The sequence below is a fragment of the Bombus huntii genome, chromosome 17 (genome assembly GCF_024542735.1).
Source record: "Bombus huntii isolate Logan2020A chromosome 17, iyBomHunt1.1, whole genome shotgun sequence".
Classification (NCBI taxonomy): Eukaryota; Metazoa; Arthropoda; class Insecta; order Hymenoptera; family Apidae; genus Bombus; species Bombus huntii.
This window is the reverse complement of record NC_066254.1, coordinates 5,771,027-5,792,377: the sequence shown is the minus strand read 5'-3', so window position 1 is coordinate 5,792,377 and position 21,351 is coordinate 5,771,027. Positions and strand designations below refer to the sequence as shown.

At 34.3% G+C, this 21,351-nt stretch overlaps 1 protein-coding gene across 4 annotated transcripts in view; it reads left to right on the top strand.

The window, feature by feature from the left end:
* The first annotated feature begins 1,857 nt into the window (after window positions 1-1,857).
* LOC126875167 (uncharacterized) overlaps window positions 1,858-21,351 on the top strand; it is an 84,986-nt gene continuing 65,492 nt past the window's right edge. Inside the window, exons 1-3 of one of the 4 annotated variants that reach the window (XM_050637895.1) lie at window positions 1,858-1,984; window positions 2,065-2,181; window positions 11,476-11,738. The gene's annotated coding sequence lies outside the window, so the exon portion shown is untranslated. Of the gene's footprint in view, window positions 2,182-11,475; window positions 11,739-21,351 lie in introns of all 4 variants that reach the window. The other 3 variants (XM_050637896.1, XM_050637894.1, XM_050637897.1) reach the window with 3 other exon arrangements.

Sequence of the window (21,351 nt, the reverse complement as noted above, 5' to 3'; positions counted from 1 at the left end):
CGTGCTTCTGTGTTTCACTCGTGGAATTTTATTCCCCCCTTTCTATTTCTTCCTGCACTCTCTTTCTCTCTCATACGCATGTGAACCGCTCTTTCTCTTTCTCGCATGCTCTATTTTCGTAGCTCTTTCGATATTTCTTCCACTCTACTCTTATTCTCTTATTGTTGTTGATCGGATCTCCCTCCGTTCTTCCACTATATCACGGTGGCTTCCGACTACCCACATCTCTTTCCAACGTTACGCTTGTATACGCATGTGCGAGTAACGTTGCCAAAGTGGTTTCAGGTACGATTAAGCCGACCAGAAAATTACTGGACTGGGCTAAAACCTTCGTTCGTGCGCCAATCTATACGCGCGTGTCGTTTTTGTAACGAACTGTCCCATTTAGAGGTGAAATTGTCAAGCCATTTTTTTTAGAGTTGCTATTGTATCTATACGAAACCCATTTCTATACATCGCAGTACTGCAAGCTAAAGAAAGATTGTACGCGTGCGAATAACATACTTGGAAACAACGTAGTTTATAAATTAATTCAAATTCTGTCATTTTTAGAAATCTCATTTCAAATAAATAAGGTTTAGTAGAAGCCGACAATTAGTTGTTTTATACAACTATATATATATATATATATATATATCCATTTTACATATACTATGATATTACTATTACAGAATAATTATTTGCTAATTTTGTACTTGCATAAGCGCAATATACACATTCTATCCTTTCTATCACAGTGCTACGTAGATTCCACAAACGCATTCATTGTTAAATATATTGTAAAGTGATTCGCTAAAATTAGATATAATGATTCGAATACTAAGTCAGATGAAATATATCCAATGGAAATTGGTCGCCATTGTTGTGTGCCACTTACAGCTCTAGTCAATGGACAATTTATTTAAAAAAATGGGATAAATCCATTTTTTGGTTAATTTATGAAACGAGAAATTTACTTCAACGTGTTTTTATTTATAAACAATTAATAATTTAAATCTTAAGATATCGGTTTGTTTTAATCGATTGAAATTTTGTTAATAAATGGATTTTCAAGTCAGTTTCTGTAATCCGTATCCTGCCCAAACAGTTCGAGACACCAATAGTCAGACACAAATAATAACGAACGTAACTGTAATTTGTGCATCTGTTTTTAAATAATAAATATGTGAACTTACAGAGTGCGAATACAGCAAAAAATCCTCTTGGTAGTAACACGTAATCACGCCATAATGCAATAGTATTCCACTATCCCTTCACTGACTATTATCACGAACTATTCTTAAATACGGCTAGCTTAGGCTAATACATAAAACTAGATAATTATATTAGAAAAAACGACAGTTTAATACATTTTATACACAATTTAACTCTCAATTCACTCTCAGTCTCGTTCTTTTTCTACTCTTCGTGCACACACGAACAGACAGACACACGCAACTCTTTTCCTTTGTTTGACGTTTAACGTTCCTAAACGCGTGTTTTCAAATGACTACGCTGTGTCGACCAATCAGGCGATGTGAAATAGTTAATCATATTGGTATCTAACATAATATTACATGTACAATTATGAACAAATTGTTTAACTGCGATTGGGTAACATACTCTTAAATTATTATTACATTTATTAAACTGTCGTTATTATTATTATTAAATTAAATTGTTATAATTAAATGTAATTATTATTACATTTAAAGTATTATTAACTACATTTATATTAGGTCGTATCCATGTGCAAACTTAAAATTGACGGAAATATTACATATTGTTGTTATCTTGTTTCCTTTTCTAAATAGATAACCTCGTATTAACATTAGAATCTGTTGAGATTAATTATTTCACGTCGTCCGATTGGTCAGCACAGTGCAACTTTTAAGTGCGATGCGTTTATGAACGTATTTCGAGCCGTTACGTAAACGAACGTTAGTCGATTCGTTCGCACACGTCTTGCCGGTCTGTGAAAAATGAAGCAAGTGAAAAATGGAAAGTAAGTCGTGAGTTAAACTGCATATAAAATGCAACTAATCGTCTTTCTGTGCATTATAATTCTTTACTTTTTTATAATAGACTAACTTGGACTGTAAAAGTAACAAAATAAGGAACAATAGAATATTATTACGCCATAGCGAAATCATGTGTTGTATTCAACAAAATGTCTTTCTTTATTCATTGATAGCGATACAGGTATGTTTGTTGCCGTTTAACGTAATAATATTACAAGAATTTTAATTTACTTAGCGTATAGATGTTTGTAAACAAAGGTGAATTAAAGCATAAGACAAGTTTTAAATAATTGGAATTTAACGAATTGTGGATTATTTGTACAATGAATTTACATTTATCTGTACACGTAGAGACGTGGACAAGCTAAGTGGATCTTATCATTCGCGATTCGCTTATACACACTTTGATTTTTAAGTCGATCTAACACAGATGTTAAGAACAGTAAGATATCAAAGCGTTGAGTTAAAAGTATTATTATCAGTAATATAATATTATTGACAACGAATATTGAAATGTTAAAGCAAAAATTAAAATATAAGAATTACGCCAACACAAAAAATGTTTAAAATATATAAATGCACGAGCTATTAATAACAGTTTGAACAAGTAGCGATATATTTATAACATATTACGTAATAATGATATGCTTAAAATTCCAAGCAAGTTTAAAATATCTTTTGTAATTCTTTTACAATTTTTTAAACTTTTTCTTGTCCTTTTAAGTATTTACATTAATCAATGTCCGTATATATATATAGGGGATCTCGATATTAATGGTACAAATGAGGTGAGGGTGATTCTGCAAAAAAATAGAAATCAGAAATATAAAGTAAATTTTTTTCATTTAAAACATGAAAATTTGCCAAATATATCTGAACTAGACTAATTCCGATCTGGGCAGGAAATGGAAAATGGAAAGTGCAAAACAAAATTTCTGCGCAAAACGCTTCGTTTCCGAGAATGATATTTAAAAATTGACCAAGTAAGCGCAGCAGGATTATTCTGAACTAAACACGTTCAAACACCATCTTTTGAAAATAATGTTACATTTTTCACTTATTTTCGCATCTAGAATAATCTCTTACTAATTATTAGTCTATAAGCTATTAACCAATTTGCTACAATGACGATCTCAAAATTTGTCGCTTTTATATTGGTAAGGAAAAAAACTTTCTGTTAGAACTGTTTTGTAAATGAATTTTAAACGATGATAGTTCAAACTCGTTTTCTCTAAAATCGTGATTTTTCTGTTACGTCATTGATACAGTAAATGAGCGGTATGTCAGAAAGGACAAAATATTCCGACGATTGAAGAAGAAATAGCCGCTTTTTCACATATATAGGGTGATACGTAACTTGCGGTGCAATTGGGTACGGAGGGGTTCTACGACAAAATATAAAACGAAAATAGAATAAAAGTTTTCATGTGACGCTTCGTTTCCGAGAAAATCGAGTTTGGAAAGGAGGATGTTAAAAAGAGGCCATTGTTGGACTTTCTTGCGAATTAAAAGTTCTCGTAGCACATTTAAGAGCACCGCTCAAGAAAGAAAAAATGTTATTAATATTTATCCGAAATGTGATGGAAAAATTAAAAAAATGAGTGTGAACATAGGAAAGATAATCTTCATTTTCTTCAGATAATGATTTATTTGCGAAATAATTTAGAAATTCCGCTGGTAAATCGATTAAAGTTTGAAATCGAGCAGTTGTTGGCTATTGTTCTCACGTAGCAACAATCTGGTGGTAGTTTAGATTTGCTCCATTTCAAACTTCAATTGATTTATCAGCAGAATTTTTCAAGAATTATTATCTCGTTATAGATGAATGCATTATTCCGTAGCTGAATCAAAATTTAGAGAAAATGAGAATTAAGTGTAAAATATGGGTAAATTTGACTGGTGTCACCTTCTCATCTTTGCATTCGTTGTTTTCGATTTTCCCATCACATTTCAAGTGAATGTTAATAATATTTTTTCGTTCGTAAGGAGGTCCAAATATGGCCATTTCTTACCTTATTCTCTGAAATCTCTTATTCTTTGACAAGTATATATAAACGTGGCTAATTCCGAACTGAACAGGAGTAAATAATCGACAGAAAGTTTAACAACGCGCGAAAATAAGTAAATAACGTAGAATAAAATGTTTTTACGAGATATTTTGGTTTCGAGAGAAATAAATTTGAAATTGTATCAGAGAAGTTCTTAATTAAACATATTCGAAATTTATTTGCTTGAAAATGAAGCCTTAAACGGAAAAAAAGATTATTTTACATTTTCGACTTATTTAAAAAGCTCCAGATGATTGTTTACTCATACCTAGTTGATATTTAACCAAGTTTAAGTATATTTGGTAAAGTTTCAAAGTCTAGCTAGTTTCGACTTATTTTTCACATAGAATCACCCTGTTGCCGATTGTATTACGTTTACTGAAACACCCTGTATGTACATTGTCTTGTATTCTGTATATCAATTTTTTCTTCGATTATTGCAAGGTTACATGAAAAAACGTGTTAATTTATACTTTTAGAGTAGTTGAAACTGTTGCGAAATTAAGCAGTGTAAATGAAATAGTAATGTAAAAAAGGTACGAAGGTGTAGCAGTACTCAGAAAGAAGCGTAAAGATGTGGCAGCTAAATTGTCGTGTCCGTGGAAACAAGAAAATTCCTGAATATGCCTGTTTTCAGAAATGTAGCTAGAGTACACGACAACTTGTTACACACATAGATGAAAATTAAGATTAGTACTAAGAATTTGCCCTACAGCTGTATCTAAGAAGTAATTTAATGGAATTAGCATCTTAATTAACTGTTCTCCATTAATAACTCTGAGAAACGATGATTCTTTAAATGGCGAATATAAACCTGCGAATAAAATAAGGTTATCCCATAAGTAATGCGGTTTTTGTGAGAGTTAAGTTTAGAACAATGGGAATTGTTAACATTAGAGTTTTAAAAAATTAGAATAAAAAGCTAAATGGAAAAGAACCCCAAGAGATAATTTTCTATTTTCATCTGGTATAAGGACACCAACAAACGCGTCACCTAGTATGCCTTAATATTTATCAAGTGCATGTAAATATTTTCTAAAAGTATCATTTCATTTTCACGTCAGTTATCACAACAATTGGTCTCGTGGTCAATAGCGTACAATTATATTAGTTTTATAAAAATTTATACTTCTATTAAGCTGTTTCGACTATCAAACAGCAAAGTTATTATACGCGCCTGCGATATTTCTTTATAAATATCTCGTTTCCCTTTCGATTTACATGATATACATATTCCGTTTATACACTCTTCGCCAAAAAAATAACCCAGGTATGCTATCTTTAATTCCTCAATGACGCGTGCAAAGTTTTTCGTCTGTAACGTTTAATGTCAAAGCATTATGAGCTCAGGATATGCGGTTCGTTGAAAATAATTAAAAATCTTATGAGATTTAGTGTGTAACAAAAAAAAATTGTATTATTTTAAGAACGAAATGATAACACATGTACAATAAGAAATAATAATCAACATAAATTGTAACTAACAATAATTACTTATCAAACATATATACTTATTTAATAATGGGTACACCCCCCTTTATTTTCTATTACTTCTATTATACGATTTGGTATCGATTTATATAGTTTCTGGATATAATTTTGACTTAACGTATCCCATTCGCGTACAATTGCATTTTTTAATTCTTGTACATATCGATACTGCTTTCCATTCACGTATACGCCGTGAACAAGTTCTGCCCAGCTATTTTCAATAATATTAAGTTCCGGGCAGCGTGCAGGCCACGGCAAAATAGATATAGTATTTTCATTAAAGTATGATTGGACCAATCTTGATGTGTGTACAGGTGCATTATCTTGTTGAAAGATGTAATTAGGTCCAGAAATGCGTTCTGCATGATTATTTATTTGTTCTTTGATTAAATTTATGTATTGGATACTATTCATTCTCCCAGCGATGAGCTTGATACTTGTCTTTTCGAAATAACCGATGTCGGCCCAAACCATCACGCTGGCTCCTCCTATTTGTCGTCGAATTGCTGACATTGTCTCTTATCTTACGTCATGAAAATAATATTTTAACCCATCAGGAACATCCAAGTTGAATCTTTTTCATCTGAAAACAGTACCCTTATCCATTTCTTTTTCCAATGCATTCTTTCTTTTGCAAAGCGTAAACGTTCTACTTCATGTTTCGTTGTTAACGAAGGTTTCTTTTTCAATTTTAGCCTCTTAATATTTTTGCAGGTTAGTAGAACTCGACGGACACTTGAAACACTGGCGCTAACACTAGAGTTTTCCATTATCTGCTTCGTTGTTAACTGCGAGTTGGAAACTACACACAAAATTGCTCGCTTATCACGATCGAATAACGATGACGCCCGACCAGTACTTTTCTTTTTGCCATAATCTTCAACATTTTTTAAGAAATTGTGTATTACTCTGCGACTTCATCTTATTACTGTCGATATTTTTGCTACTGATAACTGTTGCTGTTTTAGTTCAAGAATTTGCTTTTTCTCAGACTCGTTTAATCTTTTTCCGCGTCCCACATACTTACAAATTTATATAATATTGTACTGTAATCTTTACTCATTGATAAATCATCAACTACTGAGCAATTTCTAAACATATTAGCAGAGTGTGTTATCATTTCGACCTTAGTATGGAATAGTTTTTCTTTGTTACACGCTAAACCTCATAATATATTTAATTATTTTCAACGAACCGCATATTCTGAACTCATAATGTTTTGATATTATACGTTACAGACGAGAAACATTACATGCGTCATTGAGAAATTAAAGATAGCACACCTGGGTTATCTTTTTGACGAGGAGTCACAACGCGTCTGGATAGATCGGGACAAACTTATGTGTTAATGAGGTCAAATAGATAAAAGGAGTACGTGTGATATTACGTTCGAAAATGCTTTATCGAAGAATTATAAATGTTCAAAGATTTCGAGGGAAGTTGTTTTTAAGACTCGTTATACAGAATCAAATACAGAAAAATGGGGAAAACGATAAATTTACATACGCTTTAACGCGAACTTTTCATTTATAAACAGTTTATAATTGAAATATTAAAATGTTCTTTTAATCAATTGAAATTTCGTTGATAAATAAAATGGCATAATTAATTATTTTGAAAGTGATGCAAGTTCAATTTTGTATGAAACAGGGGAGGCCAAATTTGAAACGTTAGATTTTTACCAACTGGACGAGGAAGATTGTAAAAATTTGAAAACATATTAACATCTTCGTATAAACATGTTACTCCAATTACATGTCAAAAAACGTCAACTCTTGTTACCCACTTGAACTCACTAATACATAGTATAAATCTGGTCCCGACTTTTTCGAACACCTTGTATTCGAACACACTGTATTCGTTTTCAATATAATTAAAGCAACGAATCACTATAAAAATTATACTCACTGTCCTTCATACATGAAGGGAAGAAAAATTATTTTGGATCGCAGGCGATTAACGACGCGAGGAAATGTAAGGTAGGATTTGGTCTGTGTAGTCAGGCGTCGGACGAATTAGATCCTCGTTGGACCGAGATTGAATTACCTGCGCCTGTTTACCCGACATTGTGTGTTCGATGCCTATAACCAATATGCCGACATTGAACTTTCAATTAGTGTCACTTAACTCTGCAAACACAGCCGCTCCCGTTCCGGTGAGTCGTGTCGCCCGACGCTTTCTTCAGTTTTCTCGCGTTACGTCGCCGCCGAACAGCCTTCTTCCTTCCCTTTCTGTTTAGTTTTCGTTATCGAGCGCTCAAACAACCCTGAAACAGCAAACTGTTCCGTTGCTGCTTCCGCCAGTATATATATAGCGACTATCCTTTCTGAATTCCTCAATTCAGTAATTATTTAGTATAAATTCGAATAGGGCTGACCTCGCCGACCTCAACGACCCTGAAATATAGTGCGAAAGTCAACAAACACTCTGAATAACTTGTTCCTATACATAGTTAGACAAGTATTCGTGCACCGTTTAGAATAGAATAACTTTCTTAAAATCGAACCAAACGACCTCAGCCTTTTCAAGAATCTGGAAGGGTTAGCTCACGAGATGATATCTAAAAGAAATTTTGAAATATGGAAAAGAAAATAGTAAAGGTCATCTTGCACAACTTGTTTATTTGGGCTTGTAAAAGAAATTGAAGTAACAAATGTTGAACACTTGTATCAAAATATATACACGCTGAAAATTTCATCGAATAACGTTGCTATGAGTTAATGGTTCTCGCGTCTCCCACCCTATAACGGTAATAAATCCAAGATGCTTAAAAATTAATTTTTAAACAAATTAAAGTTAAGATCCCTACATCTTTCGATGCTTGTCACTTGTCACAACTGGCATAAAATCTACAAAATGTGCTTTTTAAATTTTCACTACAGGCTCGGATAAAAAGACTTTTACTACTGTAATCGCCATTCCCTAGATGTTTCAATTTGCTCAACATTTCTTTTACGCATTATTTAACGAACTGTGGCGGATGAAAAGAGAGAGTTTTGCGTTTCGTCCCGGGACTACCGGTGGACTCGTCAGTAAGGCTATGCCCGGTAGTCCCTGCCTTAGACATAGAGGGAGTCTCGCTAGGTGCGGTATTTGTATCAATCGCTCGTATATTCGACCGCTAGCGAGTTAGACAGACTCGTTGTCGTCGTAGCCCTCTAGTGTTGGCGGTTGGTACCAGCGGATCGCCCGGAAGGTGTTGCGCCGCGTTGATGCCTCGACCTGTCGGCGTCCTCTATTGATACCGATCCGCCACAGAACTAATCCTTCTAGCTTCTAAAAAAAGCTCGTCGTTTGGTGCAATTTAAAAAAAGCTACCGACTATCTGTATAACCGCTGTATGGCTTTAGCCTTCAAGTTAAAAACCAATATGTTTAATACTATACTATTTATCATTTAACATATACACTATGTCATAAAATTAAATCGTGACCCGGAAATCGTCAGTTTTCGAACTGCTGTAACTTTGTAAAAAATGGTCTACCTGGGCTCGTTTCTTCACAACTTTGAACCTAATTATTTCAAAGATCCGTTTTTGTTGCAATATGAAGTAGGAAACCAAGGTTGCATTTCTTCATTTCAAATCTGACAAATTCTAACGACACTGCGGAATTTAAGAGGGATTTCAGGTAGTTGGATTTAAAATGAAATTTAAAGTCAGACTTAGATGACAATTAGATTTACGCAAGAGTTTGAATATTTGCGATAGATTTTCGGTTGGAACGCGCGTCTCCTTTAAGGGAAGTTTCCCACTGCCGTCTCTGAAATGATAAAAGTGTGGAAAAGAGAAACTGTTTTCCATACAGTGGCACGAGTTTGGCCAAATCTAGACAATCGAGACATCAATCCAAGCAATTGCAGCGACGTGGGAAGGCATCGGAAATGTAAACGAGGCGCGACACTTCGACGCCTAAGAACCCTCGAGGATCGGGCTCTGGAGGTTTCCTGCATTTTCAAGCGACGCATCCGACTCGTAGCTGATTCATTGCACCAGACCCCGGTGGGCGTTGTTACACCGGTTAGAAAATACCTGACCATGTCTGCAGAGTGTCTAGAGTGTAGCTGTTGACAGGTTTTCGTTGCTTTCCCCGAGAACAAGGGGGGTTTCCAGGCTCGTCGTCCGCGGGCCTAACAATAGCAAACGTCCCATTCAGAAACTGTTTCTGTTCTAAGAAATCGGTCAGTCCTCGCCCGCGGATTATTCCGCGATTCGTAATATGTAAGTTGGTAATACAGACCAGGCACTATTCGCGAAATATCACGTTTCGTGATGCAAATGGGTTTTAATCTCAGGAAAGTAGCTACATACGTATTCAACACGGTTCGCGATAATCCTTAGATCGAGCTAGGAAATTAGTTCGGAAAATAAGCTATGTATCTTTAGCTTTCTTTTTTTATTTACAGTATTCACCATTGTCGTTTTAATCGTTCCTCGTGCCATCATTGTCGAACCGTGTAACTTGCATATTATCACGTTTCATAGTCAACATTCACCGCTGAATTTTCATTAAATAATCCATAAATTCGTCTAATATCGTGAATAAGATAGAATAAAATATCGGATGACACGTCGAAAATACAGTCTCCCGAAAATCATAGTACAATCGACCTAGTGAAAAGAATAATTCATTTAAAAGAGAAAAGAAAGAAGAATTCATTTAAAACTCCGCTTTGGAAAAAGATAAGTTTGGAAATTCATCAGCTTCCGAGGTATCAAACTTTTGTTTTTGTTCACGTTTGTATTATTAAACATAGGCAATGCCATGATTTGCTTTTTATTATTGCTATTATACAGGGTGGTTGATAACTGGTGGTACAAGCGGAAAGGGGGTGATTCTACGCGAAAAAAGAGGTCGAAAATATAGAATAAACATTCTTTTATTTTTTTTTTTTTTAATTTTTCCATCGAGACAACGATCTACAGTGAGATCCGTTATAACGAGACGTGATAAAGTGCACGCGTACCGAGTGAAAATTCAAAGTCGATTTTCTCGAAAACAAAGCCTCAAACGAAAAATTTTTATTCTATATTTTCGACTTCTTTTTTCGCGTAGAATCCTATTAATTTCCTTTATTCTCTATTTTATTGGAATAGTTTCATAAATAAGGGTAAGATTAGTACTTTTTAGGAATCGTTTTATTAATGCAACAAATGTTCGAAATGTTGTCTGCTCTTTAAACTAAATTATTATGCGTCTCTTGTAGTAAATTATGTGCGTTGTGTAAATCTTCCAACGCTAAACCGATGTTTCTTTTTAATTCGTCTACGCCATTACTATTCATGGAGTACACCTTGGATTTAATATTACAAACCCGAGCAAAACCAGAAGTTGCAGGTCCCGAAACATGCAATTAATACACGGGTGCCTGGCGGATTTTTAAATTTACTTTTTCTCCCTTTTTTCAGAAATTAAGCATTAAATTTTGCATTTAGCGTCATCACCCGCCCGACTGTACCACGAATTTGGAGACAGTTGAAGGGAAACGTGTATAAATATTCTCAAGTGCTTTATTTACTTTCCATTCTTAATTAAGCAATAAATGTCATACTTTAATGTCCCAGTAATATCAATTCCGTTATTTTCGCCAGTTCTTTAAAGTAGCCCAAGTAAGATTAATAAAAATAAACACAGCAAATGCGAATAAACCAGAGATCAAAGTCGGTGGTTGATGTTCAGAACTAAAGAATGATGAGTTATACTAGCTAATAAAACAGTGAAGATCGGCATCGATGTACTCTCGTTAAATACGGCTTGTTCAGACAAAAATATAAATATTAATTTCAATCATTGACTAAATAAAAAATATTGTGTACTATTGGGATATATAGCAAGTAAAATTTCTGTATTCGAGGGATGAAATTAGGCTCAGAGTCATATTTCTTTCGATTTTGCTAATACATTCTTTTGAATAATCTATATTCTTTACCATTAAAGAAGATGAGATGAAAACACAATCAACCAAGTCACATACATATAATATTCGTTTGCCGAGTGATAAGTGCATAAGTGATAAGTGCTTTGAGTGAATATTACAAACGGGCGCACAAGTACATAATTTTTGCTCCTTCGAATCGTATTCCACGTCGACCGATAACAGCAACGCTGCTTGAAAAGGAGAAGGAATCAACGAAGGCATCGACGCAACAGTGCTGCACGACGCCGATTTCCAGCTAACGAGCATCTGTCTTTGGCAAAAGGTAAGTTCGTTGCGCTATCAATCAGATTCAATTCTCCCTCCTCCCGTACAGCTTCGATCTCTCGATATAGAAGTACGTAAAACGATACTCGTTTAAGGCGCAGATTACGATGTTCCATAAACTTTACCTCATCGTTTCGCGCTTCTCAAAGCATCGCAGAAACCTTTGCTAAAAATTGGGTGGCCTACGAAAATCCTCACGTTTTGTTCCTGCGGACGGAACATGTGGATATCCGTATCATTATAGCTTTCCAAGTCAGTATATCATAGAGGTAATTTAAGTGAATATCCAACGAGCGCTTGACGATTGAACGAATGCTTTGACTAATGATCCAAAAGTACCTCACTTTCGTTGTTGGCATTCATTTTGGAGGGTCAAAATTATTGTAACAACTTTGAAGAAACAAGTAGAGCAATATCATTGCTGGCAACGCGAGCGAGCATGTGTTTAACAATTTTTCTACTACTGCCTCTGACAGATTTAAGAAAAAGCGGATTAATAGTCTACCGGTCCGTAACCGAAGTCAACAAAATGCCGATTTATAAGCTATCGGTCGATAAACGCTGGCGTTTTAAAGACCATTAATAGGCTGTCAATAAGCAATGTGTTAAAATGACTTGGGTCGAAAATTTCGCAAGTAAATGATCGAAGTGGAAGCTTACGGAAAATGGATTATAGAAACAAATAAACACTTTAATCGCATTATTTATTACTTTAATGTGCGGAAGATAGGAAAATACGCAAAACGGTATAGTTACGTTTACGTTATCTCTGTCTTTCACGCGTTGAATTTGACAAAGTAAAGTTAACGTATCTGTTAAATTAATAGTTTCTCGACGTAAACAAGTTAATGCATTTTTTGTACAGAATGTCCTGTTGAATGGATGAATGTATTAAAAAATATACGATTCCATTTGAAGTAACGTCGAAGACGTTTGTATGTCCTCTACGCGTTCTCTTACGAAAAAACTAATCACGTTAAGTTATGCTCATCTCGAAACCATTCGTCTTGTCCCTGAAACATTTCTTTAATATTATCAAGGACAAACGAGATATTCCAAGTGATAAACTTAGCTGGGGCATCCTGTATGTATAAGTCGTGGATAGTTGTACCGATGAGTAAACTGTCGATGACTGTATGTCGCAAAAGATACGTTTAAAAATTAGGTTTTTAGATCGAAATCAGCGATTATCGACTGATCGAAACCAGTATTTAAGTTTTCACCATCAAGAAGACACGGGATTGTAGCAAGTCAGTGAGATAAGTCACACAGAGACTAAGACTATGGATTAGAAAGAAGACTAAGAAAGAACTAAAAGCTTGAAAATGACATTGTGTCCTAAGAAGAACCTGTTAGAATGGCTTAAATACTTAAATAGTTAATCGATACTTGGATTTCAATAACTTGACGATGTATTTTATGCAAAAGATCTGTAATAAATAAAAGTGCGAGATACTTTTGAGAAATGTAAGGATGAGTAATGTCAATAAGAAAGAATAGCCATAAATTGCTACTACTCGTAATCATGGATGGAACACGTGAAAACAGAAAAGTGAGAGATGAATGCGAGGATCAGATACAAGTATTATACTTCAATAGTAGCTTTTAAATTGTACTGCATTTATTTCTTTGATCTCGCCTTAAATCTTAACTATACTACTCGAATTGTCAAAATGTAAGATATATAAGGTATCAAACACTTTCATGTGTTTGACCATAAAATGATTTAAGCAAAGATTTCTCCGATTACTTGGGCAATATAAATTCCAACTTACTTGCTACTCTCATTAGAAACCTCTTGCCGGAAAATCGTTGTTACGGGCCAGTGATCCAAATATAATTACTACCATCGTCGACAGGATGATTTAAGAGGTTGTGCTACGTTGGGTAGCTTTATGAAACCGAGCACTTCATAAAATACTCGTACTTTTAGGAATTTTTAATACTCGCGATTAACACTTTTCATCGTTCGGATTAGATATTTCTATACAATGTATCCGTCTTATAAGATCAAATGTCTTTCGTCGTACTTTAACATTTTCATTAAAACTTGGAGTTTAAACTTTAGCTTTCTTTTAAGCTTTTTCAAATTTGAAAATTCTTAAGTTTATACAATATCTTACAACGATATAGGTGAAATGTTGTATCTTGAAATGTCCTCTACTATCAAGCAAAGAAAAAAGCAAAAAATATTAATTTTTGGTATAATGCTTATATAAGTAGTCATTTCGAAAAACATTTTACCTAATTAAATTTGCCACTAAAAAACAAATAATTTTCATATACAACATTTGTTTGTACTTCAAGGAGTTTCCGAGGTATTAAGAATAATTTCAGCCCTACTTTGAGGACTGTTTTCGCCTCCTGAATATCACCGATATAATGAAATATAGATCAAATGTCTTCGAAAGCTAATGAATTTCATGAAAGTTGGTTATCAACACTTGGAAAATCTCCCTAAGTAACGAATCAGTAGCGACATTAACGTATTGGAACTAATGAAGCACAATACTGTTTTACTCGGAATTCAACATCCTTCCCATGCTTTGATACAAAAAATATAGCGTTGTATTCCAAATACTACAGCTGGCGTTGACATTGAAATCTCCGAATCGTCCCCACCTATTAAAATTAGCTGAGACGCCTTATATGTTATTATAACATTTAAGATTCTGCGATTTTTTCTCTTCTCATTCACCATATTCTAACGCATACGTATCTACGTGAACACGGTAATTTTCATTCTCTCGATCGGCACACCTTTGCAAACCAAATTTATTTCTTTTCGATAATTAAAAGTTGAATGCGCGAATAAATTAATAAATCAATATATAGCAGCATATAACTAGGATAACAACTTTATTACGTTTGAATCCGTTTAAACTATTGGAGAAGGAAATATACACTTTGCACTGGAATGGGCATAAAACTTTTACAAGAACTCAAGAACAAACGTTCCGTTAACGCCGTGCAAATTCTAAACGTAAAGTTTCGTTTTTATTACCAAAGGTAGGAAGCGCGACAAAGTTTCACTGTTTTTCCGATAGTTAAAATTTCCAGAAATTATGCAAGTTAAATGTCTAGGAAGTCGAAGCGTTGGCTCGGTGCTCATTAAAACCTGATACTTCATCGTGTCAATAAAAGTACATGCAACGGCCAGTACAATTGCGCGATTAAATAACTTACCGTTTAATAATCAGGACGTAATTTTCGTTTGCTTATAATTTAATCTACGGAGGTTCGTTGTCTGCTTCATTTCTTCATCCATGACACTAGCAATTATCAATACGAATTATATATGTATGTGCATGTGCTGGATATTAAACGCGTTGATTTATTTAATGACGAGATAAGTGTCTATTTATACTGGTCGGGGAAGTAGCGGAAAGTTTGAATTCGATTCCGGTTGACGGTTGCTCGTAGCGGCGATATTGTTTTGTCCAGAGTTTTTTTACTTTTAAATCTTGCACATGGAAAACCGCGTTGATACTCCGAGGCAAAACAACGGCATGAGTCACTCTCGATTCGAATCGTTCTGTGACTCATGTGCCGCTCCATACATATACCAAATATATTATATCTATAGGATGCGGCACGTAAATGTAACCACTTAGATCAATGCACAAATAATGCTTTTAATGAAAAGAGGTTTCAGATAAGATAACGTATCATAGATACGTATGCACGTCCTCCATAGGTAGTCTAATTATAATCACATATAGTTCCTAGTTTTTGAGCTAGTATGTTTAGCAGCATGCATATATTTTCGTTACTTGTGCAGATATAAAATATCTATGAGGAAATAGTTCTTTGCATATTTTTATCATCGTATTATTTTAGTTGATAAACAATGGACTTGAAACATGCTGCCTTGAGATGACGTTGGTAGAAACTTTGTGGTAATTTGAAAGTAAGAAATTGAATATTTTCTTACCTTTGACCAAGATTTTATTATTTTACACGAGATCTTGGATTCGACTGGCCTTACTTTCGAGATTCCAATAAATTGCATTGTTAAGTACCATCAACCTTGTTTGATGACACTTCTGGCATTATTATCTGTAACGATTATAAATATCCTACGAATCGAAACACAATCACAATTGAGTCAACGTGTTAATTGAAGCAGTGGAAAACCCTTTCATCTTGTTCGTTTCATTCACGTCGACGTGTACGGTCAATAAGAAAAAATAGAAATGGTGCTAATGTATGGAAAAGCCGTCAGGAATTCTGTAGATGCACAGCGACTACATCATTTCTCCAACTATGATCGAACGTGCAACGAAATGATCAATCATTCGTATCGGAATATGTGTCGTATAGGAAAATGTCTTGAAAATAACGGAGGTTATATCGGGAATTTCTTGTAAAATAATAACAATTTTAGACAAAAATAAGGAAATTTCCTATTTCCCTCGCAATTATCATGAAATGTCTACTCAATGTTGTTTCGAGATCGACATATTTACGTGTTTAAAATTCATTTCTTGTCAGCTAGAAATATCCCGTTATTATGAAACAAACCGTCGATGAACTTGAAACGTCGAAACAAGATATCTTTGAAGGAAAAAAACACGAAACACGATATTCGCCGTTCTAAACTAAATAACTTTTTCCCCGTATATGTTTCCTTATCCGCAAAAATAACGAAGATATCAAAAGGGAAACGACTTGTATAAAAATAATGATAAATGGTAGCAATCGAATTTACGATACATTTAGAAAATCGGATGAAATAAAAATTAAGTCATGCTAGCGTCAGGATATCTCGAAAACGAAGGTTTCATGTATAGGAAAAAGTTGTTCAAAATGTGGACCTTGACTTGAATGAAATCGATTTCAAGTGCATTAAAGCCAGTGATTGTTGATTAGCCTTTATTACTTTTCAATGGAACAGAATTATTATATACTATTAGGAAAAAGTTTGCCAAAGTTTATCAGAAGTTAACAATTCTGTGAAATGGAAAGGAATTGAAACACAGGAGCGTAATTACAATTTTATACAGGAATGGCGAAACTGAAACTAAGAAGCCAATAAATCTGCAAAGCCCAACCAAGTGTAGAAGCGGGAAGTTAATCTAAACATTGTGAAATTGATTTATCAAATCGTGAACGAATAAAGCAGATATTTTAATCCAAGATCTTTCGTAACTTTGAATCAAGTTTTCCCACTTCTTCGTTATAATTGGCTTTATTATAACGGATGAAAAAGTTAAAGATTAGAAGTGGAACGATTATAAGCACTCACAAGATAATTGTGCAACGCAGCCTAAACATGTGACGCAAGAGACAACTTATGTATATTCTTATTATCAGAGTTCAACAATAATCCCCCATTTCCAACGAATTTCTTCGACTTGTGCATGCCAAAATCAAACTAGTAAATTTATCTTAATAAACCAGCAATAATCGAACTATACTGCATGTTCACTTTAACTAAAAAGATTGAATAAAATAAATATTTCAAGAATCTTCTTAGTTATAATAGTAGAAATATTTAGTAGGTTGAAATATATTTTGTAGCTTTTATTTTTTATAAATATTCTATAGTTTATAGCGTTTGCGTATTTAGAAAATATTTTGCTTATAAAAATATAAAAATAAAGTATAATGTTATACGCAAAAAACACACCAAAATTTCTTTCTTAAACTATAGATACGTATACACAGTTTATGGCGTCATTTGAACACACTCGAACAACTGGTCTATCTCGCAGACGCATTAAATGCAGTCATTTTCCAATAAATTTGCCGACTGTAATTAATAAATGGTAGAATGAGATTACCATTTTGAAATATGAAAATAAAGATAATAAAGATGCATCCGAATAGAAAAAAGACAAGATAGAAGTATTTGCCCTAAATACTGAAATGTAATTACAAATAAGACTCAACACAACAGTGTGATGCACGTAAAACGACGAATCGTTACAAGTCGTATTGCAATTAACGAATACTACTGTTTATGTCTTGCTGACAACTTGTTAGCATCATATTTAGAATAGCAATAAGTCTACGTACGCAATCACTATCTGGCTGCAACACTTAACAGTATGAATAGACAGAGAACGAAATGCGGTCTCTGTATGATGAGAATGTTTACAGTAGAGCCCTCCTTATCGGAACACCCATTATCCGAATACCCTACATGCGAATGTTGTGTTATCCGAACATAATATTTCTCAGTAACGGATACCCTTTTCCGTTTCAAATGTGTACATACTTTATTAGCGTTTATTCTATTGACTGAATTCTGATTATAAGAATCTATTATGAATATTTTTATTACTATGGTATGCATTTCTGTTTATTACTTTTTTCTAATTGCATACACAATCGGTATGACATTCACCCAACGACCGTCCTCGTTAAAAGAAGTAACTTTTGCCTGAAAATTTGTTTTTACAGTTTGTGAGTTGTAACATAAAATCTAAAAATAGCGGAATTGTCAATTTGGCCTCTTAGAGTTAACGTTTCGTTATAGTTACCTATATATATATATATATACGTTCTACATATTCCAAAAGTTTCATAATTTTCCGAATTTTCAGGCTGGGATTGTCTATATTAACTATACTGAATTATTTCAAAAAGATTGCAAGAATAAATGCACACCTTGTGTACGTTTACTTACAGCGTTCGAGTACGAAATATGTTTTTTATGCAAAGAATATTTGCTTACGTGTTAAATAGCGTAAAAGACAGCTTTTGTCATTTCGACAGGAATAAAAAGTATTTTTACAATCAGAAACTTGTCAAAGTATATCGCGTGTTTCATTTACGATGAAATACTAATTTCAAGTAGATGGATTATTTTGTAATAATGAGTTTATAGAGGTAACCTTAGTTTCGATACTATCAAGGCGGCATAACCTCTTAAGCTTGCGCGGACCTAGTTATAAAGTGATAATAATTCATATAATCCATGATAACGATGCGCAAACTATAAAGGACAAACGATTCAGCTTGGTCGTAGCATAATCGAGAGTGGCGGATAAGGGGAGGTTCGAGCATGAACCGCAAGTATAAAATTAACTGAAAATTCAGGAAGATTATAATGATAATGCCGCTGCATAATGAAGGAGGATAATGTACCTTAACGATCGGTCAGTGATTAACCGCATACGCCTAGCCGATAATCTGGCCAGTTCACCCCGGCCCATATGCGTGGAACCGTCAAGATCCACCGTCAGAAGTGCCAACCACAGTGGTCCCTGTCGCCTTGGTAATTAGTGGAATAGCATTCGAGTGCAAGTTACGACTCATGGAGGGTGTTGTGGACTAGCCGTGCGGCAGACTAATCGATATCCGATCACTCGAGCAATACGTCAAGTACATCCCACGCGCGCTCTTTCACGATACGCGACCACGATCGTTTCATCCGGCCTGTCCGCGATTCCACTCGATACCATTCTACTTTTCATGCAAAATGTTGCTTCATCCAGGCAAACGAGGCTTCGCTTCCTACAACCAGTCTGATAGGTCACCTTCAAACCGATACGAAGAACACCAACCTGCAAATATCCCAAACCAATTCCTTCGTTTCGAATTACCCACAACTTTTCGCAGCTAGCGACTAGCACATGTACATATCGTATAGCTATTCAAGTTTTACGGAGAACTTTTCAAATAAAGCGTTTTATGAAAAGCACGGTAGAAGCTCCGAACATCCATTCTTCGAATATCCTAATAACCGACCTTCTATTATCCGAACGTGGTATTTTTCAGCGATGGATACCTTTCCTTGTTTCAAATATATATAGGAAATTGCAGTGATTCTATGTGAAAAAATAAAAAAAATATGCTATAACATTTTTTCATCCGAGACTTCGTTTCCGAGAAAATCGAGTTTGAAAATTTGACATGTATATTTAAATTTGACTGATTGCTGGATCAAAGAAGAGCAAATAATCGGCAGGAGCTTAAACTACATGTGGAAATAAGTGAAAAATATATGGTAAAATTTTTTCATAGGGTGCCTCGTTTTTCCGACGAAAGTAAATTTGAAAATATATCATGCCCGTGTATCAGACCATTTCGTAATTTTCGTAACAGATCGTTCCAACTTTATTTTCTTCGAAATGAGGCCTTAAACGGAAAAATATTATTTTACATTTTTTACATATTTTAACATGTATAATAACTTCGCGTTGGTTGCTTATTCATACCTAGTCAATACTTGGTCAAGTCTAAGTATGCTTGACATATTTCCAAACTCGATTTTCTCGAAGACAAAGTGACATGTAGAGATTTTTTATCCCATATTTTCGACTTTGTTTTATAACACGATTTGCGACTCACCCTGTATCTTACTAGTGTCGATTCAACCATCTGACCGATAAAAGCTTTTTACTCCGTTGCTTTAACAACACCCTTCTTCCGTAATTCCTTTAGTTTTACTTCGGCCGTCGACAATCACGTTCTGTTGCTGTATCAGTCACAGTAATCAAATTTGAATAAGCAGATTCAATAAATTCCAACACTTACATTTCACTAATGTTGATATACAAGGTACCTATTCTTTCCTTAATTCGATCGAGTAAATTGTAATTAGAAGAATTTAGTACGAGACTAATAGCATTTCTAATCATCGAAACAGAATACGACATAACTAATAAACTCGTAAGTGGTCGAAAGTTGTAAATGCGACAAAATCAGCAAAAATTACAAATAAAAGATTGAAAAGCAAAAACACGATATTGAGAATAATCTAAAGCGTGTAGATTCCTCGGATGCTGCTCTATGCAGTTGCTTGTATTGAAAAAGTTGTATGACTTGGAAGTGAAAAAGATACGAAGTACATAAATATTTAAAGAATCCATCAATTAATCGCAATCTGTGCGCGAATAAATGAAATTTCACATTAGAAAAGCGATTGTTTTATTATTCGAACAAACTTGGAAGAAAGACGTAACTTTCGTTTGCACGACGAGACAAATTTATTTCTGCTTGAAATATAGCGAAAGCCAAACACTAAACCAAACTGAGCGTAAAAAGATTTGCCAGTTCTTTTTAAATAGAATGGCAAAAATGTGCTCGTCTGGCGCCGCATTTCAATCGCTGAAGTTGGAAGATTGGTCTTCGTTGATGATATCTTGTTTTACATACATACGAAAGAAGGATTAAAAAAGAAACTGTGAGAGGATTAGCAACGGACAAGCGTAGAATACTCGACAAAAATAATCTACAGCAAGGTTTCTAAACTATGGGTCGCGATACAAACGAACAAGAAGTTGATCCAAGAGAAGAGAAGAAGCGTTGGCCGATTAAAGGAGTTATTAAACACCCTTTGGAATAGAATTTACAATAGAATTTAGAATAAAAAGGCTTGAGGTTCTTTTAACAGTTAAAAGGATTAGTTTACTAGACCTCGTCTAAAAAAAAATATTGGGAAATTGCAGTTGGTCGGAAGCGCGAAGAAAATTTGAGAGATACGTTTTGTGAAATGTCAGTTATATGCATATGGAATGCTTCTGTATCGGCCGATTTAAAGGAAATTTTCAGTATGCATATAACTGCCATAAATCTAGAAAATATATTTTCTAGACTTTAATCACAGTTTAATTTACAGGATAAAAAGGTTCAAGAAGCAACCTTTGTTATCTTTTTCG